The sequence below is a fragment of the Macaca fascicularis genome, chromosome 1 (genome assembly GCF_037993035.2).
Source record: "Macaca fascicularis isolate 582-1 chromosome 1, T2T-MFA8v1.1".
NCBI classification, from domain to species: Eukaryota; Metazoa; Chordata; class Mammalia; order Primates; family Cercopithecidae; genus Macaca; species Macaca fascicularis.
Window position 1 is genome coordinate 112,511,079 of NC_088375.1, and position 17,415 is coordinate 112,528,493.

The 17,415-nt window shown below is 39.4% G+C and overlaps 1 long non-coding RNA gene across 2 annotated transcripts in view; it reads right to left on the bottom strand.

Annotated features, from left to right (window-relative positions):
* Positions 1–2,907: 2,907 nt before the first annotated feature.
* LOC141407263 (uncharacterized) overlaps positions 2,908–17,415 on the bottom strand; it is a 28,651-nt gene continuing 14,143 nt past the window's right edge. For both annotated transcript variants that reach the window (XR_012415605.1, XR_012415615.1), the window contains exon 2: positions 2,908–3,042. This is a non-coding gene — a long non-coding RNA (uncharacterized lncRNA). The remainder of the gene's footprint in view (positions 3,043–17,415) is intronic.

Below are 17,415 nucleotides of genomic sequence, written 5' to 3' on the forward strand. Positions count from 1 at the left end.
AAGGGCTGCCTCCATTTCAAAGTCCATTCATCTACTGACATTCGCCTACCCTCTCGGCCTTGATCCCACTCTCCTGAGGTGCCTGAGGGATCTTGCCACTGTCCACATGGCACTAAGGAACTCTGCCTGCCAGTCCCAGAACTGCCCTTGTCTCACTCTGTTACCCTATGCTAATGGAAGGCATGGGGAGCCTGTTGCTCCATCTGGGAAATCCTCTGGACCACCCAACCTTCCTCTCAAAGAAAGTAAAGGGAGCAATAAGGAAATATTTGCCAAGCCCTCTACACCCACCTGTTTGCAGAGACAGGGAGAGTTGCCATATTAATTATTAAGCAGACCGATCTGAGCCAAAGAGAGTCATTATTATGCGTGGTATGTGGCTGTCTTTGGAATATTCTGCTTGCTTGGTTTCTAATTTCCTTTTCTTACGTGAGTCTTTCTCCCTCATAAATCTTTGCATCTCGGTGTTCTGTTCTCTCCTCCTCTGTGTTCTGAACTAGGAGTTCCCACAAGCCCTCTGTGGTTAAATCTACTCCTCCAAACACCACAGGCTCCAGGCAGCATCGTGCAGGGTTACTGCTCAAGAAGGCGGGTGACACCCTTTGGCCTCCACCCTCTGGAAGGGCCTGCTGAGTGAAGGCCCAGTCAGGGAGCGGAGGGGTGGAGGGGTGTTGAGGAGAGTGACGTGGGCAGGGGGTCCCTCCACCTCTCCCAGCTGCCCAAGGAAACACTCTCCAACTGTTTCTCTAGAACAAACCAACCAACAAGCGCCAGGAGCTTTCTGTGAATCTGACAGCCGGCTGATCACAGAATCCTCCCAGCAGTGGCACTTAGCCCAGAACTGGCAGCAAGTGCCCTCTAGAGGGAGTCAGAGGCACCTTCTCTGAGAGGCAAATTCTAACGTTCTGCCTGAATTGGGTATTTAGAGGGCCTTAGCAAATGATGCCAATGGGGTGGGGGGGAAAAGGAAAGAAGAGAAAAGTGGGGCAACTGCTGTCTTCATCACTAAAAGACAGAGAGAAGGCTTCCTTTGGTATCAAGAGGAGTCTAACAGACTGTGCCATTCAAATTAGGCTACATTTCTGTGGCAGAAGCAGTGCACACAGCAGAACCAGCAGTGGGGCATGAGCTCCACGGGCTCACTCTAGGAATCTGCCTCTAGCACACAAGGTGCCAGGCCTTAATTTGGTCTTCCTGTTGCTCCTGCTTCTGAAATGTGTTGAAGCAGATACAGCTGTTTAAACTGGCATCCCTGTTTATCTTTGTGTTCCCAGTGTCTAGTATTTAAGTACCTGAACTGAATTTAAATTGCCATCAGCTTGTTAACTGCAAAATAATAGAACAATTTCAGGAAGATGGTGGTTGGAGCCTTATTTCGACCACTCTGCTTTCTCATACAGACACCTTGCTCCCCAGGCCTTCTGCCAGATATTAAAAGAAGAGGGTATGTGCTAGGCCTGGTTTTTTTATGCCCTGAGGATGAACACAGCGTAGTGAGAAAATCCTGGCTTTTGGAGTCAGACCCAACTGGATTTCAGTATGAGCCCCTCACTTACTAGCTGTGGGACTGGTAGACGTTTTTAAAACTTTCTGCATATCAGTTTGCCCATCTTTAAAATGAAAATATTAGTACTTATCTCAGAATCTATATACTTTATTTAACATAATATAAACGATTTAAATCACACATACATATTTAATAACATGGAAAATGCATGATATATTAAGCAAAAAATAAGGTGGTTATGGAACATTGTTATAGACTGAAATAACACCATTGTGTGGCTGCCTCAAGTTTTCTGTGGTGTTTGGGTCCACTGCTACCACATACACATCGCACCATGTTGGAAATACATGGATCCACCTAGTACATGGGTCCCTATTCACTCCTGCTGGTTTTCGTCGAGACCACTGCCTCCTGATCTCTACTGCTCTCCAGGGAGGAATCTCTGTGTCTTCTACCATCACCACTTGCGTCCTTTTTTCTTCATAAAAGCATCCTTTGGGGGTTGGCATTCCATGCCAGAGAGTAAGGAATACTGGTGAGCTGATGAGAAGAGCTTTACACTTTACAGTTTCAGGTTTTCTACACATATGAACCAAAGGGAATTAATCTCATCTAAGAAGCAAAAGACTCAACACTGTCACAAATTAATATTTAACCAATAATTATCTCTTCTATATAATGATAGAAAAAACTGCATTGAAATGGGCCTCCTGATGCCCTGTTGTACTCTGTTGATAGTAAAAACTGATTCAACCCTTTGGAAAATTATGCATCAAGAGCACTGAAAATGGCATACCTGGGTGGGCACAGTTACTCATGCCTGTAATCCCAACACTTTGGGAGGCTGAGGCAGGAGAATGGCTTGAGCCCAGGAGTTTGAGACTAGTCTGGGCCACATAGCAAGACTCTGCCTCTACAAAAAAAAAAAAAAAAAGAAAAACAGCCAGGCATGACGGCATGTGCCTGTAGTCCCAGCTACTTGGGAGGCTCAGGTGGGAGGATTGCTTAAGCCCAGGAATATGAGGCTGCAGTGAGCTATGATCATGTTACTGCACTCCAGCCTGGGTGTCAGAGTGAGACCCTGTCTCAACAACAACAAAAATCTTACTCTGTAAACCAGTAATTCTACACCTGGCAATCTATCCTAAGAAAATAATTCAGAATACATGAAAACCTTTATTGCCAAAGGTATTTATTGTAGCATTACTTAAACTAGTGAAAAACTAAAAAAAAATACTAGAAAAAGTATTAATTGTTCAAGGGATAAGTATATTATGATACACCCAAAGGTTAAAACAGTTACTTACAATTATGGCAAGTGGTCTCCAAACAGTGTGAGCGATGTTTTTCTTTCTACTTGAATATTCACCTCATTCTAGAAGAATAATAATTTTGAATTTGGAAAAAATAAACTTTATTATTTCAAAAAGAGTTTGGGTTAGGTAATCTCTAAAATCACTTGTCACAGGTTGGGTTCTTTGGAGGCAGATATTGAGTTGAAGTTTGGCTGTAAGATGTTTATTCAGGATCAACACCTGTGAAAGGAAGAAGCCGAGAGTGGATTAAGCAGTGGAAGAAGTTAAACTGCAGTACAGACTCAAGAGAGCTTTAGAACAAACACTACCAACAAGGGTGTTCTACATTGGTTCAAAATGACCTGGTTTTTATATTCTCACCTCACTTAGACACCAAATGCACCCAAAGGTCATGACCTGAGGTGAGGTGTTTTCTGTGATGAGACCAAATCTGAGAAAGCTACAGCTAGAGGATATCTGCACATTGTACTCCCCACAGCTGTAAGTCTTTCCTGGAAAGGAGAAGGAGAGCTGAGTGGGGCCTTTCTATGTCTGTTACCTCCCTCCTAGGTCTGTATTCTTGTGCTCCAATTTCATATGCTTATTTGTTGAAAAAACACATTAGCAATAATAACACAATCTTATGCAGCACCTTTATAATGCTTTCACGTATGGCATGCTTCCCTAATTCACAGTACTGAACCAAGGAGTCTGAAGGATATTTTTTTTAAAAGTACTGTACAGATTTTTAATGACATTTGCTTTCACCACACTTCAGTAAGACCGTTTCATCAGAGTAGTTAAAATTGTGAAATAGGTAACATTTGTGCTGCTTCTCAACACATCACTCTCCTGCTCCTACAACTCTTCTCCTTTTCCCTGTCAGACAGTTATAGCTCTAATATTGGTAAAAGTCTCTTCGCTCATTGTAGCATCCTACCCCAAACGCTCCTTCAGGTAGCCCACTCTCTTTTCTAAACTAAACTTCAACTGGCTTAAATTGGAAAATGACCAATACATTTATGCATACATGTTCTATGACTAATGACAATGTGCTATCCTTTTAAACATTTCCTTTTTGCTTTTCAAAAGTAATTCCTGGATATAACACCAAAAGCACAGGCAACAGAAGAAAAAAAGTTGGACTTCAAAATTTAAAACTTGTGTCTCAAAGGACACTACTTTAACAGAGTGAAAAGGCAACTCACAGAATGGCAGAAATATTTGCAAATCATATATTAAATACTTGATGAGATACCTGGACTATATAAAGAGCTCCTGCAACTCAAAAACAAAACAGACAATCCAATTCAACACTGGGCAAGGGACTTAAATAGACATTTCTCCAAAAAAGATATACAAATGGTCAAAAATCACATGAAAAGATTCTCAGCATCACTAATCATTAGGAAAATTGCAAATCGAAGCCAATGAGATACCACATTATACCCATTAGGATTGCTGTTATTTAAGAAAAACAAAAACAGAAAATAACAAGTGTTGTCAAGGCTGTGGAATAATTGGAACCCTTGTGTATTGCTGGTGGGAATGTGAAATGGTGTAGCTACTATGGAAAACATTATGGTTGCTCCTTAAAGAGTTAAACATAGAATTACCACATGATCCAGCAATCCCACTTCTGGGTATGTACCCAAAAGAATGGAAAGCAAGAACTCAAACAGACATTTGTACACTCGCGTTCATAGCAACATTACTTACAATAGCCGAAAGATAGGAAAAAAAACCAAATGTCCATCAATAAAATGTGATATGTACATATAGTAGAATATTGTTCTGCCTTAAAAGGGAAATAAATTCTGATACATGCTACAGCATGGATGAAACCTGGAGACATTCTGCTACATTAAGTAATCCAAACACAAAAGGACAAATATTGTATGAGTGCACTTATATGAGATACCTAGAGTAGTCAAACTCATAAAGACAGAACACAGAAAGGTGGTTGCCAGGGTCTGGGGGAGGGAGTCAGTGGTTCTTGTTTGATATGATGGAAATTTCTGGAGATGGATGGTAGCGCTAGTTGCACAATATTGTGGAAGTATTTAATGTCACTAAACTTTACTCTCAAAAGTGGTTAAAATAGTAAATTTCATGTTACATATATTTTACAATTTCTTTAAAAAAAAAAGTGATTCCCACTGACTGGCAAGGCTGTAAGGCCATTGGGGTATAAGCTCTTTGAAAGCATGGGCTACATGGCATAGTACCCAGAATTTGAAGTCAGACAGTCATGAGTCCTAGTCCTCTCTCTAATACATATTAGCGATGCGAATTTGAGTAACATACGCCAACTTCCCAAGCCATAATTTCCTTATCTCTAAAGTGGAGTTTATTATAACTACTGTAATGGTCTCTGTCTATCCAGTATCCATTTTCCTTTCACATAATAGGATGCCAAATTACCCTAGAGAACTACGCTTTCTTCACCCTTAGCCCATAAGGTTTAATTGGCTGAGTCCACTCTCTAGAAATTAAAGAGGGCTGCCAGGCGTGGTGGCTCACGCCTGTAATCCCAGTACGTTGGGAGGCCAAGGCACGTGGATCATGAGGTCAGAAGTTCGAGACCAGCCTGACCAACATGGTGAAACCCTGTCTCTACTAAAAATACAAAAATTAGCCAGGCGTAGTGGTGCGCACCTATAATCCCAGCTACTCAGGAGGCTGTGGCAGAAGAATCACTTGAACCCGGGAGGCAGAGGTTGCAGTGAGCCGAGATCGCGCCACTGCACTCCAGCCTGGTGACAGAGCGCGAGTCCGTCTCAAAAAATCTATAAATAAATTTTAAAAAAAATAAAGAGGGCATATGATCCAGGTCTAGTCAACTAGTATATTTATATATACTATAATATAGTATAGTATAACTAGTATATTTCCTCCCTTTGGGCACAGCCCAAAGGTTCAGGAATGGGCTTGAGATCTGAGGAAGTTCAACAGAGGTAATCCCAAAACTTTTGCTGGAGCAGCTAGAAAGAATCTTTCTCTTTTGACAAGGGCTGCCAACAAGATAGAAGGTAATTGTAGAGGTCCTGGCAGCCACTAATGACTATGAAGGGAAAGCCCACCAGAGAATAAAGAAGACACAGGAAAAACAGAGCCAAGAGATGGAGAGAGAGATAGCATTAAGATAGGATCATCCAGTTCTGGGATCCAGCAGCACCTGAAGTCTACATCTGTATATTTTGGATACATGAGCCAATATATTTGATTTTCTTTTGTTTTATGTCATTAAGTTGTCTTTTTATCTCTTGCAACCAGAAAAATCCTGACTAACACACTTTTCTTTGTTATTGGAGGAAGTAAATGTAATAATTATACAGCAGTCTGGCACATTGTACTTTGTCCTATTCACCTCTGAATCCCACCCAGAACATGGTAAGTGCCCAACAAATTTTGTTAGATGGATAGAGTCATGAGAACACAAAATTGCGAATTCTGTGTCTGACCCACATTGTACAAACTCAGAGTATGAGTATAAACCTAGCAAAGCATTGTGCTTCCATGGGTAGTGAGTTCCCTCTTTCATGAAGCTGGAACTGGCATGCTGTGCTGGCAGACTAACACTCTACCAGTATAGGGTCATCACTTCAGAATAATTAAACTGAACACTTATTTAGTGCTTACTATGAGCAAAGCACTGATGAAAAGAATGGTGAACACAAACAGACAAATGCAATCAAACACAGAAGGTTTTTTAGAGATGATCACCTGCCATGGTTTGAATGTATCTCTCAAAGTTCACGTGTTGCAAACTTAATCCCCAGTTGACCTATGTTGAAAGGTGAGATCTTTAAGAGGTGATTAAGTCATGAGTGCTTTGCTCTGACAGATTAATGCCATTAGGCGTAGGTTCCTGATATAAAGGAACCTTCCCCTCCTGCTCTCTCTTGTGTGCTTTCTTGCCCTTCAGTCTTCCACCAGGGGACGATGCAGCACTAAGGCTCTTCCCAGATGCCACTGTCTTGATACTGGACTTCCCAGCCTACACAATTGTGATAAATAAATTCCTCGTCTTTATAAATTAACCAGTATGTGGCATTCTATAATACCAACCTAAAAGAAACCAAGACAGCACTTAAGGATTGGAGTGTAGTAAATGGAAGTCTGTCACTCTGCCTATGGAACCAGGGAAGGCATTTCTCAGGGAAGGTGGCCTCGAAAATGAGCTGGGTCTCAAAAATGAATACGCATATACACTAACATTGCCTAGGAAAAGAATACCTATGAGCAGATATAGGCTGTCCTATTTTGGGATTGCAGGAGAGTGGGCCCATTTAGCACTCCTATATAAATTAGCCTCTGGAAGGGGCTTGAGAAATTAGGCATTAGTTTATTTTAGTTTGTTTTTTCCACCAATTCTACCCACTTCCTCCTTTGGGGAAAAAAAATCTTCCCCTATGGCAAACAATATAATGTTAGTTAAAAAATCATCACATCAAAGTATGACGCTTGTAATTATTTGAAAAACAGTTTAATAAACTAAGCTCTGCAGCTGGAGGAGGGATATGGAATGATTTCCAGGTAATTTAAGGGATCCTGAGCACATAATTATAACACAGCTGTTTCTAGGACTCAGGGAGAACTAGTCTTTCCAAGGCAAATGTCCCATTGGTTTATCCTGCCAAAAGCTCTGGGCTTCTCGATGAAGCAGTGACTGTGGGGTTAGATGAGTAACAGTGGATTGGATCCTTAAAATCACCACATCTCACCTTGAATGAGCCATAGCTGCAGAAAGAGTATTTCATTAAGGAAAAAGCCATTATTTCCTACCCAAGAGGTAGAGTGATTTCATGGATTTAACACCACAAGGTACTAAAATAACATTATCTGACAGAAAGGTAGAGAGGGCTTCTGAACTTAGAAATACTTGGACTGAGAGTCTGAGTGTCTTGATGTAATATTGATCTAGGCTGCCATTTTCCCTTATTAGCCTAGTTACTAGCAAACTATGGATCCCTCAAAAATCAATTCAGTACCATATGACCTGCCAATTCTACTCCTAGGTATATACCCAAGAGAACTAAAAACTTGCTCATAAAAGACTTGTACACGGATGTTCATAGCAGCATTATTCACAATAGCCTTTATTCACATAGCATTACATAATACTATGTGAATAGCATAGAATAATGTGCTATGTGAATACCATTATTCGCATAGCACATTATTCACAATGCCTATCAACAGATAAATGGATAAATAAAATGTATATTATAATGTGGAATATTATTCAGTCATAAAAATGAAGTACCAATTCATGCTACAAGGCAAAGCTTAAAAACATTACACATTATGCTAAGTGCAAGAAGTGAGACACAAAATGCCACATATTGGATGATTCCATTTATATGAAATGCCTAGAATTAGGGAATCCATAGTGACAGAAAGTAGGTTACTGGTTGCTAGGGGTTCAGGGAAGGGAAGAATGAAGAGTGACTGCAAATGGGCTTGGGGTAATAAATGTGTTCTGGAATTAGATAGTGGTAATGATTGCGTGATTTTGTGAACATACTAAAAATCAGTGAATTGTAATCTTCAAAAGGGTGAATTTTATGGTACACAAATTTTAGCTCATTTAAAATACAAAACAATTCAGACATATCCAACTTCATGAAGACGTCCCTGAGCCTCATGGTTAGAACTAACTGTTCCCTCCTGAGCACAACTTTTAGATCACACTTTTATTGTGGACACATGCGATTTTTCATATATGCCAGCCTCCTCTGATAATAGTAAGCTCTTCAGAAGCAGGATTATGTCTTGTCTATGTCTGTATCCTCAACTGGACACAGTGCTTGAAATTCAGCACATATTCAATAAATATACGTTGAATTGAAGAGATTATTTTCCAAGACTTTTACAATCAGTAATATTGAACAATCCATTTATAAATATAATAAATAGTACATATAAACTGTGTGTAAGTCTTTTGTGATATAAAAATAAAAAAGGCATAGTCTCTACCTTTGAGGAACTTATACATTTTTTATAAAAATAAGTAGACTTAAATAACTACAAAACAAGGAAGAAAATAAGTACTATGTGAACGGCATAATGATCCACACCTAATAGTTCAAAGAAGTAAAAATTACTACCTGAGCATGATGGGGAAGATTTTTTAAAAAGATAGCTGTATGAAAGTGAGCTTTAGGGATATTACAAGATGCTAAAATGAAAGCTTCAGCTAAGGCACATTACAGAGCTATGTGTTGGACCAAAATGCAAACACTTTCAAAGTAGGTGGTAAAAAGGGGTGGGGGGTTGGTAACTCTTTTTTTATTACTTTTTTCTTTGAGATGGAGTCTCTCTCTGTCACCATCCTGGAGTAGTGGTGTGATCTCAGCTCAATACAACCTCCGCCTCCTGGGTTCAAGCGATTCTCCTGCCTCAGCCTCCCAAGTAGCTGAGACCACAGGTGCGTGCCACCATGCCCGGCTAATTTTTGTATTTTTAGTACAGACAGGGTTTCACCATGTTGGCCAGCATAGTCTCGATCACTTGACCTCATGATCTGCCCGCCCTGGCCTCCCAAAGTGCTGGGATTACAGGCATGAGCCACCATGCCTGGCCCTGGGTTGGTAACTCTTAAATGGTTATCCACACTGATGGCGTAAAGGGGTGCTGAATTGGAGATCAGGAAGATTTTTGAGAAGGATTTCTTTGGAGAGAAGTATTGGGTTCCAAGAATTCTATCCTTCTCATTATGGGGGAAAAAGAGGAGAAGAGAAAGAGGAGAGGAGAGGAGAGGGGAGGGGAGGGGAGGGGAGGGGAGGGGAGGGGAGGGAAAGGGGGAGAAAGAGGGTGGGGGTGGAAAGGAGGGATATCTACTCCTTAAATCAAACCAAAGGACAGAACTTTTATGGAACCATCTGTGGAGCTTAATATGTGACTTCTAAAGTTTGAGGGACACAGGGGACTTCTGACTGGTTCATACTTGAGAAATCTAAATCCAGAGTGCTGAGTTGTGGGGAAGTGGCTGCACTCCCAGAGTTTTCCTGGACGAACATGTTTCCTATGGACCAGATGTGGCCCAAGAGGGAAAGGCAGTTGTGTGGTGTTGCTTAGCCCCTGTTTATAATGACCTCCTGCAGGAGTGAGGAGCCTCAATAAAGGAAAGCTGGAGATGAACTGCTGCTGAATACCTAAGGCTGCAGAAAAGTGGGGAAAAGGAAGAGTCTCAGAGCAACCCATGAAAATCCGTTAAAAGAGCAATCAGCTTTAAACATCTGCAAAGGCCAGAGAGCACCAACTTGATCACCTGCACAGCACCAGTCAACTAAGAACTTTGTTAGTATTCCTTCTTTGATCTCCCTTCCTAAGCTCCAGATCCTAGAGTGATCAGAATCAGCTTTAGAAAGATGGTAAAAGGAGAAGAATCGTGAGATTATCCCCTACCCCACTTTCAAATTTCAGACTTCTAGCCTGTGGCCAGTACAAACTGGAGGAGAGGAGGAGAAATTTCAAGGTTAAAATTATCATTCTTACCTATGACTGCCATGTTAATTCCTGATTTCCAGCATGTTTTGTGACTTTAAAAATGGCTGAGTACCTTTAATATCTCTGAGGGGCAACCCCGGTTTTTTCTAGGGTCAAGGAGAATAGCTTCTCAGTGAGGATTTAAAAAGATAGTCAGAAACGAATTTGCTTTAAGATTCCATTCTACTAGTTGTGTTTGTTTCATATAAACATTACAGATAGAAATAGGAAAAGGGTCTTGATCAAAGGAATTGAGGTAGCCAGATCCAAGGTCTATTTGGAAAAGGACACACAGATAAAAACATCTACCTCTGGGATGGAAATAGTGGATGTAGATGGGAGGCTGATTGAAAGGACCTCCAATACCAAACTGAAGTGTCATTTAAATACGGGAGTATAATTTCAGTATATTTTTGTATTTCGGTATATTTTGTATTGACATATTTTCAGTACTTGAGATCAGTAAAACTAAGTATTTCATACTTGTAATTATTTATTTCTTTAATTGACCAGTAAAAATTGTGTTTGTGGTATACAACATGATGTTTTGTTGTTGTTGTTGTTTTTGCCATGTCCAATAGTTTGTTTTTTTTTTTTAATACTTTAAGTTCTAGGGTACATGTGCACAACGTGCAGGTTTGTTACATATGTATACTTGTGCCATGTTGGTGTGCTGCACCCATCAACTCGTCAGCACCCATCAACTCGTCATTTACATCAGGTATAACTCCCAATGCCATCCCTCCCCTCTTCCCCCTCCCCATAATAGGCCCTGGTGTGTGATGTTCCCCTTCCCGAGTCCAAGTGATCTCATTGTTCAATTCCCACCTATGAGTGTGAACATGCGGTGTTTGGTTTTCTGTTCTTGTGATAGTTTGCTGAGAATGATGGTTTCCAGCTGTATCCATGTCCCTACAAAGGACACAAACTCATCCCTTTTTATGTCTGCATAGTATTCCATGGTGTATATGTGCCACATTTTCTTAATCCAGTCTGTCACTGATGGACATTTGGGTTGATTCCAAGTCTTTGCTATTGTGAATAGTGCCGCAGTAAACATATGTGTGCATGTGTCTTTATAGCAGCATGATTTATAATCCTTTGGGTATATACCCAGTAATGGGATGGCTGGGTCATATGGTATTTCTAGTTCTAGATCCTTGAGGAATCGCCATACTGTTTTCCACAATGACAACATGATATTTTAATATGTGTATACATTGTGAAATGGCTGAATCAACCTAATTAACCATCACCTAAATATCTATCATCTAAGATACTTATTTCTTGTGGTGAGAATATTTAAAATCTATTCTCAACAATTTTCAATTATATAATATATCATCATTAACTATAGTCAACAAGGTGAACAATGTATCTTCTGAACTTATTCTTCCTATCTACCTGAAATTTTGTGTCCTTTGACTAATATCTCCCCAATCCTCCCATCCCTCAGCCTCTGGTAAGTATCACTTTACTCCTTATTTCTATAAGTTTGAGAGATTTTTTAAAGAGATGGGGCCTCACTATGTTGCCCAGGCTGGAGCGCAGTGGCTATTCACAGGCACCATCCTACCACTGATAAGCACAGGATATCTGACCTGCTCCATTTCTGACCTGGGCTGGTTCACCCCTCCTTAGACAACCTAGCGGTCCCCTGCTTTCAAAAACGTCACCTAAATGATAAACTTAGTGTAGACACCCTATTGGCATAGCAGACTACAGCGCAGAACTCCTGGACTTAAGCAATCATCCTGCCTCAGCCTCTGGATTAGCTGGACTACAGGCATGTGCCACTTAGCCACTGGCTAAGTTTGAGTTTTTAAACACTCCACATATGAGATTATGTGGTATTTGTCATTCTGTGCCTGACTTATTTCACTTAACATAATGTCCTCCAAGTTCATCCATGTTGTCATAAATGAGAGGATTGTTTTTATTTTCTAGGCTGAATAGTATTCCATTATGTATGTATAACACATTTTCTTTATCCAGTCATCCCCTGATGGACACTTAGGTTGGTTCTGTATCTTGAACATTGTGAATAATGCCGCAGTGAACATGGCATTGTAGGTGCCTCTTCAACATACAGATTTTATTTCTTTTGGATATAGACCCAGGAGGGGGATTGTGGGATCATATGGTACTGTAGTCCAATTTTTAATTTTTTGAGGAAACCTCATACTGCTTTCTGTACTGGCTATACCAATTTACACGCCCACCAAGTGTACAAGGGTTTTCTTTTCTTCACATCCTCAACACTTATCTTTCATCTTTTTTGATAGTAGTCATTCTAACAAGTGTGATATAATATCTTATTGTGGCTTTGATTTGTGTTTCCCTGGTGACTAGTGGTTTTTATTGTTTTTGTTTTTGTTTTATTTTGTTTTGTTTTTTTGAGATGGAGTCTCAGTCTGTCACCCAGGCTGGAGTGCAGTGGTGTGATCTTGGCTCACTGCAACCTCTGACTCCTGGGCTCAAGCGATTCTTCTGCTTCAGTCTCCCCAGTAGCTGGGACTACAGGCGCCCACCACCACGTCCAGCTAATTTTTATATTTTTAGTAGAGATGGGGTTTCACCGTATTGGCCAGGCTGGTCTCGAGCTCCGGACCTTGTGATCCACCCACCTCAGACTCCCAAAGTCTTGGGATTATAGGCATGAGCCACCACGCCCCACCTGATTAGTGTTATTGAGCATTTTTTCATATACTAGTGGATATCTATATGTCTTCTTTTGAAAAATGTCTATTTAGGTCCCTTGCCCATTTTTTATTTGGGTTATTTGTTTTCCTACTATTGAATTGTTTGAGTTCCTTATATATTTTGTATATTAACCTCTTATTGGATGTACGGCTTGCAAATATATCCTGTCATTCTACATGTTGTCTCTTCACTCTGTTGATTGTTTCCTTTGCTATGTAGAAGTTTTTTAGTTTGATGTAATTCCATCTGTCTACTTTCGCTTTTGTTGCTTTTGCTTTTGGGGTCATATCAAAATAATCTTTGCCCAAACCAATGTCTTGGAGATTTTTGTCTACTGATTTTACAGTTTCAAGTGTTACATTTAAGATTTTAATTCATTTTGAGTTAATTTTGTATAAATATATGGTGTGAGAGGAGGATCTAATTTTATTCTTCTGCATGTGGATATCCAGTTTCCCTAGCACCATTTATTGAAGGAGGTATTCTTTCTCCATTTTGTGTTCTTGGCAACTTTATCAAAAATCAATTGACTATAAATGCATGGATTTATTTTTGAGCTCTCTCTTCCATTTCATTGGTCTATGTGTCTGTTTTTATACCAGTACAATACACTTTTGATTCTTCTAGTTTTGTGTAAATTTTGATTCTTCTAGTTTTGTAGTAAATTTTCAAGGCAACTAGTGTGATGGCTCTGGCTTTGTTCTTTTTGCTTACAATTGGTTTGGCTATTTGGGGTCTTGGGGTCTTTTATGTTTCCATATACATTTTAGGTTTTTTTCCTATTTCTGTGAAAAATGTCATTAAAATTTTGATAGAGATTGCATTGAATCTGTGGATTGCCTTGGGTAGTGTCTTAGTCCATTTGTGTTGCTATAAAGGAATACCTGAGGCTGGTAATTTATGAAGAAAAGAGGTTTATTTGGCTTATAGTTCTGCAGGCTGTACAAAAAGCATAGTGATAACATCTGCTTCTGAAGAGGGCATCAGGATGCTTTCATTCATGGTTGAAGGTGAAGAGGAGCCAGTGTATGCAGAGATCACATGGCAAGAGAAGAAGCAAGAAAGAGAGGCAGGAGGCGACAGCCTCTTTTTCACAATTAGCTCTCATGGGAACTAACAGAGTGAGAATGCACTCACCGTTTGCCTATAACATGATCTTATATCCCCATAGGGAGGGCATTAATCTATTCCTGAGGAATCTACCCTCATGACCCAAACACCTCCCATTAGGCCCCACCTCCATCTTTGGGGATCAAATGTCAACATGAGATTTAGAGGAGACAAACATTCAAACTCTAGCAGGCAGTACAGAATTAATAATATTAATTCTTCCAATCTATGAACACAGGACATCTTTTCATTTATTTGTGTTTTCTTCTGTTTCTTTCATCAATGTTTTATAATTTTCAGTGTACAGATATTTCACCTCCTTTGTTAAGTTTATTCCAACGTATTTTATTTTTTCTAGCTATTGTAAATGGGATTGTTTTCTTGATTTCTTTTTTTGAATAGTTTGTTATTAGTGTGTAGAAACCTGCTGATCATATGTTGATTTTGCCTCCTGCAACTTTACTAAATTTGTTTACTAGTTCTAACAGTTTTTGGTAGTCTTTAATGTTTTCTTTATATAAGATCATATCACCTGTAAACAGAGACAATTTAACTTATTTTTTCCCAATTTGGATACATTTTATTCTTTTTCTTGCCTAATTGCTCTGGCTAGGACTTCTAGTACCATATTGAATAAAAGTGGTGAGAGTGGGCATCCCTGTATTAGTCCTGGTCTTAGAGAAAAAGCTTTCAACTTCTCACCATTGAATATGTTATCTACGGGCTTATTGTATATGATCTTTATTGTATTGAGGTACATTCCTTCTATTTCTAATTTGTTGAATGATTTTTATCATAAAGGGATACTGAATTTTGTCAAATGCCTTTTCTGCATCTATTGAGATGATCATTATGGTTTTTGTCCTTCATCTGTTATTGATTCGTATATGTTGAACCCTTCCTGCATCCCAGGGATAAATCCCACTTGATCATGGTAAATGATCCATTTATTTATTTATTTATTTATTTATTTATTTATCTGAGATGGAGTCTTGCTCTGTCACCCAGGCTAGAGTACAGTGGTGCAATCTTGGCTCACTGCAACCTCACTCTCCCAGGTTTTCTTTCTTTCTTTCTTTCTTTTTGAGATGGAGTCTCACTCTGTTGCCCAGGCTGGAGTGCAGTGGTGCAATCTCAGCTCATGCAAGCTCTGCCTTCCGGGTTCACGCCATTCTCCTGCCTCAGCCTCCCGAGTAGCTGCGACTACAGGCACCCACCAACACGCCCAGCTAATTTTTTGTATTTTTAGTAGAGACGGGGTTTCAGTGTTAGCCAGGATGGTCTTGATCTCCTGACCTCGTGATCCACCCATATTGGCCTCCCAAAGTGCTGGGATTACAGGCATGAGCCACCGTGTCTGGCCTCCCAAGTTCAAGTGATTCTTCTGCCTCAGCCTCCCAAGTAGCTGGGAGTACAGGCGTGGGCCACCACGCCCAGCTACTTTTTTGTATTTTTAGTAGAGATGGGGTTTTAACATGTTGGCCAGTCTGCTCTTGAACTCCTGACCTCAGGTGATCCACCTGCTTTGGCCTCCCAAGTGATTAATGATCCTTTTAATGTGCTGCTGAATTCCATTTGCCAGTATTTTGTTGAAAACATTTATATCTATGCTCAGCAGGGATATTGGCTTGTAACTTTTTTTCTCATGGTGCCTTTGTCTGACTTTGGTATCAGGGTATTGCTGGCCTTGTAAAATGACTCTAGAAGTTGTCCCTCTGTCATAGTCTGTTCAGGTTCCTATAGCAAAATACCTTGGACTAGGTGATTAATAAACAACAGAAATGCATTGCTTATAGTTCTGGATGCTAGGAAGTCCAAAATCAAGATGTCAGTACATTTGATGTCTGGTAAGAACTTGCTCTGCTTTAAAGATAGTGCCTTTCATTGCATTCTCACGTGGCAGAAGGGGCAAACATGATCCCTCCATCTCTTTCACAAGGGCACTACTTCCATTCACAAGGGCAGAGCCCTCATGACTTAACCACATCCCCAAAGGCCCTACCTCTTAATACTATCACATTGGGGATTATATTTAAATATATGAATTTTGCAGGGAAGCCAACATTCAGACCATAGTACTCTTCTATTTAATTTTTTGGAAGAGTTTGAGAAGAATTGTTATTAGTTCTTTAAATGTTAAGTAAAATTCAGCAATGAAGCCATCAGGTTTTGGGCTTTTCTTTGATGGAAGACTTTTTGTTACTGATTCAATCTCCTTACTCATTATTCTGTTCAGATTTTCTATTTCCTCAAGATTTAGTCTTAATAGGTTATATGTCTAATAATTATCAATTTTTATAGGTTATACAATTTTCAGGTATATAACTGCACATAGCAGTCTCTTATGATACTGTGTATTTCTACGGTATAATATCAATTATAATGTCTCCTCTTTTATTCCTAATTCTATTTATTTGAGTCTTTTTATCTTAGCTAGTCTAGCTAATGGTTTGTTAGTTTCTTTTCTCTTTGCAAAAAAACAGCTCTTAGTTTAGTTTATCTTTTCTATTGTTTTCTAGTCTCTATTTCATTTATTTCTGATCTGACCATTTCCTTCCTTTTACTAATTTTGGGATTGGTTTAATCCTTTTTTTTTTTTTTTGGAGTTCCTTGCAGTGTAACATTAGGTGATGTATATCTTCTTTTTTGATGTAGGCATTTATTGCCATCTATAAATTTTGGTATACTGCATGTCCATTTTCATTTGTCTCAAGATATTTTTCAATTTCTATTTTAATTTGCTCTTTGACCCATTGGTTGTTTAGAAGCATGTTGCTTAATTTCCACATATTTGTGAATTTTCTGAAATTTCTTCTCTTATTGATTTCTAGTTTCATACCATTGTCATTGGAAAAGCTACTTGATATGCTTCTATCCTCTTAAATTTGCTAAGGCATGTTTTATAGCCAAACATATGATCTATCCTGGAGAATATTGCAATGCACTTGAGAAGAATGTGTGTTCTGCTGCTATTGTATGGAATATTCTATAAATGTTTATTAGGTCCATTTGGTCTAAAGTGTAGTTCAAGTTCAATGTTTCCTTATTGATTTTCTGTCTGGATGATCTATCCATTGTTGAAAGTAGGGTATTTAAGTCCCCTGCTATTACTGTATTGCAATCCATCTCTCTCTTCAGATTTATTAATATATTTGCCTTACATATTTAGGTGCTCCAATGTGGGAACATATATATTTACAATTGTTATATGTTTGATGACCCCTTTATTATTGTATATTGACTTCCATTGTCTCCTTTTACAGTTTTGACTTAAAGTCTATTTTATCTGCTATAAGTATAGCTACC